Source organism: Lissotriton vulgaris, chromosome 9 (genome assembly GCF_964263255.1).
Source record: "Lissotriton vulgaris chromosome 9, aLisVul1.2, whole genome shotgun sequence".
Classification (NCBI taxonomy): Eukaryota; Metazoa; Chordata; class Amphibia; order Caudata; family Salamandridae; genus Lissotriton; species Lissotriton vulgaris.
The window spans coordinates 589,032,434-589,041,726 of NC_141697.1; the positions used below are offsets into that span (position 1 = coordinate 589,032,434).

Here is a 9,293-nt window from a genome sequence, read left to right on the forward strand (position 1 = left end):
GATCACTTTGCATGTTCTCCACGCAGGCTGCATTATAGTCTGCATACAGAACATTCCCAGGCCCCCATTCTATGGCTGAGCACCAAACCACGGCGCTCAGACCAATCACAACGCTGCGTGGAGCGTTGTGATTGCCATTGGCAGCCTGGGTCTGCTTCCTGTTCCAGCCAGAGCGAGGGACTACGGAGGACATGCGGCGAGGAAGCAGCAAGAAGGACATTTTTTTTCTTTTTCTTTTACTCCCATTTCCCCCCGCGTCCGCCCCCTCGCGCCCCTCCACCCAGATCTGTACCTGCCTCCACTGACAGGGGGGGGGCTTATTTTTAAATCATCAGTGGTCAACACAAACATGTCGGACATCATAACAGAACATGCAACCCAAGAAGGATCATAGCAAGATGCCCAGAACAGTTAGAACACTAAATATTAATTTTAAAAAGTAACTTATTTTAATTGGCACTTCCGTCTCCATAAATACACTGTACAATCATTTCAAATAGCCAGATGCTTTTTAGCAATTAAATACAGTAAAAACAAAAATGGATATGAAAAACAAGTGAATTAACGTAAAAATTGCTGCAAGGGGGGTTGGCTATTCTACACCAAACCCCCTGCAAGTGTTAGTGGATGCATGACAAGCATGCTAGAGTTTCACAGACAAGTCACCCCAGTGCACTCCAAAGGGGGACTCACTCCAAACGGAAGAATCAGGCTCTCGAGAGCAGTGCAAGCCCTGCAGCCTGAGTGCCAGGGGCAACAGGAGTCTGGAAAAGGAAAGCACGTTGTTGGCAGGGAGATCATTCAACATGTGTGAAGCCCCACTGTAGCTTAGCTCTGGGGTACCCATGGAGCTGGACACCTCATCTGAAGCAGGGGACAGGGATCCATCATTGGCTAGCGATGAGCCTCCTTGGCAACTTATCGGTGGTGTGGGTAACAGAAGTGGAGATGGCAACTGCGGGTGGTCATCAGTTGTCTTGTGTAAGAAGTGGCAGCAAGAGCCGTAGGGGCAGACACCTAGGGCCTCATTTATGAGAAATGACGCATCGCTGCGTGAAAGCAGCGATGCGTCACTTCTCAGTGCAATTTCCTTGCGACATACCTGATGCATAATATTTAATGTATGACGCATCACGTCGCAAGGAGTTACAGATATGTCATTATTTCCGACGTATCCGTAAGCAGAAAAGTGACGCATTGCTGGAGTGTGTCACAAAAGTGACGCAACTCCAGCAATGCATCCTTTCACATGGGGCTTGCCCCGTGTGAAAGGGCCTGTGTCAATCTTACGCATTCTGTGAGGCAGACGCAAGATTTTGACGCAACGGTGACCTAGAAGTGAAGCAGTGAAATCTCATAGATCTCACTGCATCACTTCTACGAGGCTTTTTGCGGGGGAACACGCTCCTGCATACATTATACCTGATGCAGGTATAATGTAGAGCAGGGGTTTACAAAGTGACACATCTGCTTAGATGCATCACTTTGTAAATAGTGTGCAACAGGAGGCATGTTTGACGCATCGGAAGCACAAAACTGACGCAAGGCCTCATAAGTGAGGCCCTTAGAGCCTCAAAGGTGCGGCATAGGGTTTGCGTGGCTTAGCGTCCTCTTCAGTGGCATGCGTGAAGGTGCAACGAGCTCCATAGGGGCCGCCGCCTTGGGACTGGAACATTCGACAAAGAACAGCATGCTTCCTGCTGCCTGGGTGCGGAAGGCGAATGGGCCATGGCCGTGAACTTTCAACAGGGCTGTGGATGAAGAGACAGCGAAGGCTATAGCAGCAGAAGCCCAAGGAATGGAAGGGCAGCACAGTTCAGTCTTGTTCTTCGGGTGTTGGTTTGGGACACGAAGTTCATGTAGACCGTGAGCAAACTGGCTCCGGTCTTCGTATCTACAAGTGCCGATCTCGGTGTAACGGCTGCAGAGCTCCGTCTTGTACCGTAGGTATGGGGGGCTGAGTGGTGAGAGTGGAGGTAGCGGGGTCCGGCACAGGGAAGAGCGAGGAACGAATGGCATCAGCAGAGTCGTCACCACCAGAAAATTCCCACCCGGGCATCATGGAGGATACATAAAAAGTCAAAGTATTACCAGAAAAGCCCTGGAAGGAGAAATTTGGAAAAAATGTGAGTAGATCCACAGCAGCCCTACAGCACATATAAAAACAATAGTAGTTATATCCAATTCACATGGGACACGTGCCTCAATTGTGTGTCCCATGCATGTTCCTCTCGGTTTAAGCCCCCCTAACACCTTAGATACATAACAGTGTCATACTTCCTGCATGCGATATGCAACTAAATAATACAATGATAGATACAATGCATTCCTGCAAATTTCTTTACCCTAGGGCAGCACGCCAGGAAGACCTGCTTCGCTGCCCTATGGCAAAAAAACCATAAATGAGGTCCCCAGTCTTTCAAGAACCCCTTGCTTTTCTGAATCAACATAGTGCCTCCCAGGGATCACCCCAGTCGGCACTCTAGCCTGCACCCCAGCTTGCAACCCACCTGCACCTCAGCCAGTCGACTAGACACCTCCTCAGCCAGCCCTCTAGACTTTACCTTAGCAAGCCCCGTGGTCTTCACCCCTTCCCACCCGCCCCTCAGCTATCGCTCTAACCTGCATGCAGTGAGCATGGGCATCCGCAGAAATATTTCCAGGGAAGGGCTAACCTGGCAAACGAAGGGGTGTGGCTAATGTTAATCAATAGGGACAGGGCTAAAATGACAGACAATCAGGATCTGGTAATGCTCAGGCCAAGCTGAGAAAAAAGTGGTGAATTCTGCATTTGAAACTGGACAACAATTAGAGCACACATGTGAACCCTAATATTACCCCCCTGGCCCCTTAACACTCATACATTCCCTGATCCCTAAAATTAGCCCCCTGGCACCCCAAAACCCATACCCACCCTGAAACCTAAAATGTCCTCCCCTTGCAACCCAAAACCCATACCCACCCTGAACCCTATAATTACCCCCCTGGTACCCCAAAACCCATACCCACCCAGAACCCTAAAATTACCCGGGCCCCCCAAAACTCATACCCACCCTGAACCCTAACATTACATCTGGCACCCCAAAACCCATATCCACCATGAACCCTAAAATTACCCCTGCCCCCCAAAACTCATACCCGCACTGAACCCTAACATTACCCCTGGCACACCAAAACCCATACCCACCCTGAACCCTAAAATTACCCCACTGTCATCCCAAAAGCTGAACGCTACGGGCAGATGTACAAGCCCCTTGTGCCACTTTTGCGTCACTTTTAACATGGGAAAAGTGAAGCAAAAGTGTAAATCTGCCCCTACAAGCTTACACTACATTTGCATATTCGGAGGGGGGGACTGTCCTCCTTGACGTTTCCATGCATGTAAGTCTAAAACACTGTAACCTAGATATGCAGCCAGTAGGTAATGCTGGTGATGCTGTAGAATGCATTAAAGTTACTGGAACTTACTTAAAAACTGCTGCCTGCGCTTCTGATACTATTCAGTGGAGTCAGGCTGATCAGCAGCACTGTCGTCCTGGCATCCAGTCCCTCCCAAAGGTCTCCCTTTCTAGATAGGTGTGGGTCAAATGTCTCCTGGATTCTCCTTGCCTGGGCCTCCTCTCCTTCTTCGTCGGTGCCGGATGCAAAAAGAAACCGATCCATGGCCCTGTTTACCATTTATCTGGTGAGCAGCGCCGTGGATGTGTATTCCATACACGTGCACAGACAGCAGGGTGAAAGGGATGGCAGTGCAGGTGACACTTTTCCTTTGTAAAGTAATTCCTGCTGGCGTCATAGCCCAGGATGTGCTGTGTGTGCACTTGTATGGAATACACATCCATACAAGTGCACAGACAGCAAACCCTGGGCTATGATGCCAGCAGAAATTTCTAAACAAAAGAAAAGCGTCACCTGCACTGCCATCCCTTTCCCCCTGCTGTGCACATCTTCCCACTCCCAGCCCATGACGAGGCAGTTAGAAGTGGTGATTTGTCATTCTGAGGGTTGTGAATGTTATAAGAATGTGTGTGCCTGTCTGAGACAGCTTCCCGGCACAGCACACACACACAGTCGCACCCGAGTACTTCACACAGGTCTTTAAAAGATAATTTTCTTGGTAATAAAGCTTTGTTGTGTTTTCACCCCTACTTAAAGCCCCTACATCTCCACTCTGCACATGGCTTTGGCTGGATGAATTAGCCCCCCTCCCGAAATTTGAGGGAGACGAGTTGATGTGAGGTTTAAAAGAGGGGTGAACGAGGGATTGAAGACGTAGAGTGGTGATCGTGATGGGGCAGACATTTAAAGCAGTTTCCTTTTCAAATAGGTTTATATTGTACAAATCTAATTTGACAGACTCGCAGACAGCAAATCCTGCTGCCTTTCCATGGCGTCTGAAAGTTTTTTTCTGGAAATTGGGTCGACGAGCTGATCGGGTTCTTTTCTTCCTTCATGTGGTGGTAATGAGTGGGTTGCAGGGCGCCTGCACTTGTCGCCTCTGTCATTGGTAGCCCCCTGCTTCCATCTGAACGCCAAGTATTACCGCCCCCCCCCCCCCCAACCACCGGCACCTGGAGGGGTCGCCGTGATGACTAGGGTGACCAACTGGCATGGGTGCAAATTCAGGACAGTGAGTGTAAAAATTCAGGACAAAGGGTCAATATTCGGGACAAAAATTCAGGACAGGAGGTCAAAATGTAAAACAAAGGGTAAGGTTTACAGACACATCAGATAAGGTTGTGCAATAGTATATAAGTAAGTAAATAGACAACCACTAAAGTACAAGTGAAAATAAGTTTATATTAGGTTGAGACAATTGTGCACTTCATGGTTTGTCAGTATACGGGCAGCTTTAAGCAAATGTGCAGGTCTTTTTGTGGTAACAAAACCGCCCCCACCTTTTCAGCTCCCAGAGAAAACACCTGATGTCCGGTCCGGCCAGTCTGGCCTTGATACAACCCTCTAATGGCGACCCTCATCTTCACATAGACCCTCTCTCATGTGTATTTAATTTCTTCTATAGTGCTACTCATTCCAAGTATGTGGGGCAGAGTTTTGGAGTGTGTTACAACACACAGATATTATAAAGAGACAATCACTCATGTAAATGGGAAAGTCAATGTATAGGAAATGTTGCTTAAGATAATGGGGCTTACAATGTGTAATCATTCTTTCATCCATCATTCAGTCTTTCACCATTCATTCTGTCCTTCCATCTGTGTGCCCATCCATGCAGCCACGGTCGGTATTGGGAGTAGCTGCTGGGCGGTGACGTCGGGAGGGAGAGGGGCAGGGTGGGGGGTAGTAATCTATGTATTTCGGAGCATTACAGGTAAGTAAACATATAAATAAATAAAACGAATTTCGTTGCGTGCACTGCATCCCCAAATGCGATGTAGTGCACGCAACTAAATTTGCTTATTTATTTATATGTTTACTTACCTGTAAAGCTCCGTAATCCATAGATTACTACCGCCCACCCTGTCCCCCCTCCCGACGTCACCGCCCGGCAGCTACTCCCACTACCGACCGCGGTTGCGTCCATGTCCATATTTATCCATTTACAAACCTATCCATCACGTTTCCTTCCATCCATCATTTCACTCATCCATCCCTCAATCCACCCTTTTACTCATCCATCATCCATCCTTTCATCCTATCCATCCATACACTCATCCATCCACTCTTCCACCCATCCATCCATTACCTCATCCATCCAGCCATTCACCCATTCAGTCTTCCATTTACCCATCCCCCTTCCTCTTTCAATTCCCCTTTCACTTAGCCATCCATCCTTCCATCCACCCACCCATCCAGCTACTCATCCACTCATGAATCTATCCATTGAACCTATCATTCATCCATCCTTTCACTCATCCATCAACCCTTTCACTCCTTCACTCATCTATCCATCCTTTTGTCCATCTACCCGCCCTTTCACTCACTCATCCAGCCTTACATCCACCCTTTCACTCATCCGTCCATCCATTCACCCTTTCACTTATCAATTAATCAATCCACCCTTTCACTTATCAATTCATCAATCCATCCACCCATTCACTCGCACGTCATTCACCCTTTAACTCATCCATCCATCCATCATTTCACTCATCTATCCAGCCATCCATCCACCCATCCCTTCACTTACTTACTCACTCTCCTTTTCACATTAATTATGAGACCCATCAAGAACTCCACCTTCGCTGTAGTTCCTAAAGCAAGGGGTGGGCTGGAGCAGGGTTCACTATGCCCTTGAACATAGGCAATCTGAAAAAGTTGAAGGCATGAGTTATGCATGATGCACAGTGCCTTGACGTGGGGCGACTGTGACATGGTGTTGTTTCCAGAGCTTTAAGTGGGATGAAAAAACAAGGGGAATCTATCCAAAAGGGTGTTGATGTAATAAAATGTGTGGCTTAAAACAGAGAAGCTAAAAATCTGTGCTTAATATAATGTGCAGCCCGAATGGTATTTTTGTTGCTTCTGTCATTGCATCCAGATATATAATACAACAAGTAACGTTCCACTTAGAACAAGTAACGTTACACCGACAACAAGCCAGAACTATTGGCTTTGTCTATAGTTGTTAGTTAAAATAAAAAAGCAGCGACCATGGCTGCTGTACTATAACTATAATCCTTTCCTTTCAACTTCTTTCACCGCCTTCCTTTGGCTAACTGGATTCTCACCTAGCAGCAACAAGGGCGTTTTTGCACTTCCATGTGACAGAATGCCCAGCCCTGGACTGAGGCTGTAGGAGGCCACCACATGCTGTGCCAGTCCACTGCCCATTGTCATTCTGTATGTAGCAATCAGCCCCACACAGAATGATAATGGGCGGGGCGGGGCTGCGAGGTGGCCCCACCAGGGAGCTGAGGCCTTTTGCAGGGGAACAGCTCTGTTCCCTGCAATGCCTAAAATTATGGACAAAATGTGATGTCCTGCCTGAGGATGAGCCCCGGCGTCAGGCCTCCCTCCAGGATGCATTTGTGCATATGGGCGTGAGCAGGGGGGGGCAAGGAGAGGCGCTTGGGGGGGGGGGGGGGGGGTTGGCAAGCGCCCCTCCGAAACACCCCCCCCCGCGGACGCCCATGGCAGTGAGCACTCTAGCTTACACCTCAGTAGGCACCATATCTTCACTTCTGCCAGCACTCTGACCTGCACTTCGACCAGCAATCTCAGCTGCTCCTCAGTAAGCACTCTATCTTGTATCTTGAGAAAACATAACCATGTATTCCTGTTGCCTTAAACATTAATGCTTCCTCACACGTGTACATGACAAACACCATTGATATACTACATAGTCAAATTTGAATATTGTTTTTATTTTAACCTGAGGTGTTCATCAACCTTAACATGCATGCTAAGTTTCATGATTCCCAAAGGCTTAGAAGCCATTTTATTTGGAACACCAAATGTGCACATTTCTGCGGCTCATTGTAACACGTAGTCTCACTTTCAATATTGGCAAACAGAAGCATAATTTTATAAAAATAATTTGTTCAGAAGTATGTTTATGTATCTTTCTCTTCAATCCAAAGTCACACATTCTCTCTATGCAGGGCACAAGTCCGAAAAAAAGAAGTGGGGGGATGCTGTCACCGGAAGTGACGTCACGACAGGAACCTCATGGGTATTCATATGCCTTTAGATGAAAGGTGGTCTGCACCCTGCCTTGCGGGGGTTGTCCGTGTCAGAGTTGTATCCCCCCGCAGTGAATACAGGTAGACAGATGTTCTGAATGAGCTCTGATCTTGCCCCAGAGAGGCCAAAGAGTGAAGTCCAGCTTTTGGGCAGGGGGGACGGCGTCCACCCAGTAAAATAAGTGGGGGGACGCCGTCCACCCGGGTGGTACCCTGACTCGAGCCCAGTCTCTATGAGAAGATCTTTCCTCCGCCTCGTTAAATAGTTTTGTTCCAGTAGCACTTTCTTTCACATCAAATACACCCAACAAGAGCAGTATTGGCTCTACAAGGCCGCACAGGTGCTATTTCCGTAGTATAAGTACAGTCACACTCCACCTTCTAATGGTTCTACTACTCAGAAACCATAAATTCAAATGAAGAAATATACATTAAAAGGGAGAGCTTAGCTGTCCCCCAAAAAATTGAATCTAAATGTAAATTAACTCAATAAGAATTTGGACTGACATTGTATTAAGTTAATTTAAATTTAGACTAACATGTTTTTTCGGACTTCCTAAGCACTCCCTTTTTATGTATATACTTTCTTTCACATGTTCATGCTCCATTGATTTGTACTGAGAGAAAATTATATGAGAACCATTTGAATGTGGATACATTTTAACATTACAAGCTCAAATTGGATTTTTTTTAGCAAGAGCTCTAGTCAGTTAAAATGACAGTTGTGAGGTTCCTTGCTTTTTACTAATATTGTGTTAAACAGGTTAAACATTTAGGTCCCCCAACATGTTATGTTTTATTTTAACAAACCAAACAGTGCTTTCCCGGAGCTTTTCCGGAGCAAGCACCTTAGCCTACCGCTTAGCACACACTCTGGCCTGCACCACAGCCATCACTCTAGCCTGCAGCTCATCAAGCACTGTAGTCTGCAACAAAGTCATCACTACTCCTGGCTGAGACCTGGATGAATGACTCCTCGGCACCCAACATAGCCATCCCGGACGTCTACAAGATCGCCCTCAGAGATTGCACCAATGGAGTAGGAGGGGGTATCGCCATCATCGACAAGTCCACCCTCAAGGTTTCGACCAACGCCGACGACACCCTCTGCACTCTTTCAGATCCACACCAATCCCACTACCACTCTCAGAGGAACTCTGATCTACAGACCCCCTGGACCCCGACCTCAGTTCAGTGAATTCATCGCCGACTTCGTCAGCAGGCACGCCCTCGCCTCCACGGACTACATACTCCTCGGAGACCTGAACTTTTACTTCGAGAACAACAACGACTGCAACTCCACCACCCTGATCGACAACTGCGCCAACCTCAGATTCAGACAGCTTGTGACAACGCCAATCCACTCCACCGGCCACACGCTTGACCCCATCTTCTCCGTAAGCTCCCACGTCTCCTTCAGTCACACCACTGAACTCCACTGGACCGACCACTGCTGCATCCACTTCACCTACCGGAAACCCACCACACACCACCGCACCCAACAGATCCCCCGCCGCAGCTGGAGCAAAATCACTGAAGACCAGCTACACGCCGCCCTCACCAGATGCCCACCCTCTGACCCCACCGACCCCGATGCCGCTGCCAACGACCTCAGACACTGGATCGATGACTGCGCCAACATCCTCGCCC

General features: G+C 48.0%; 1 pseudogene; it reads right to left on the minus strand.

The window, feature by feature from the left end:
* Window positions 1-643: 643 nt before the first annotated feature.
* On the minus strand, window positions 644-8,584 carry LOC147691894 (uncharacterized; annotated as a pseudogene).
* Between the last annotated feature and the right edge of the window lie 709 nt (window positions 8,585-9,293).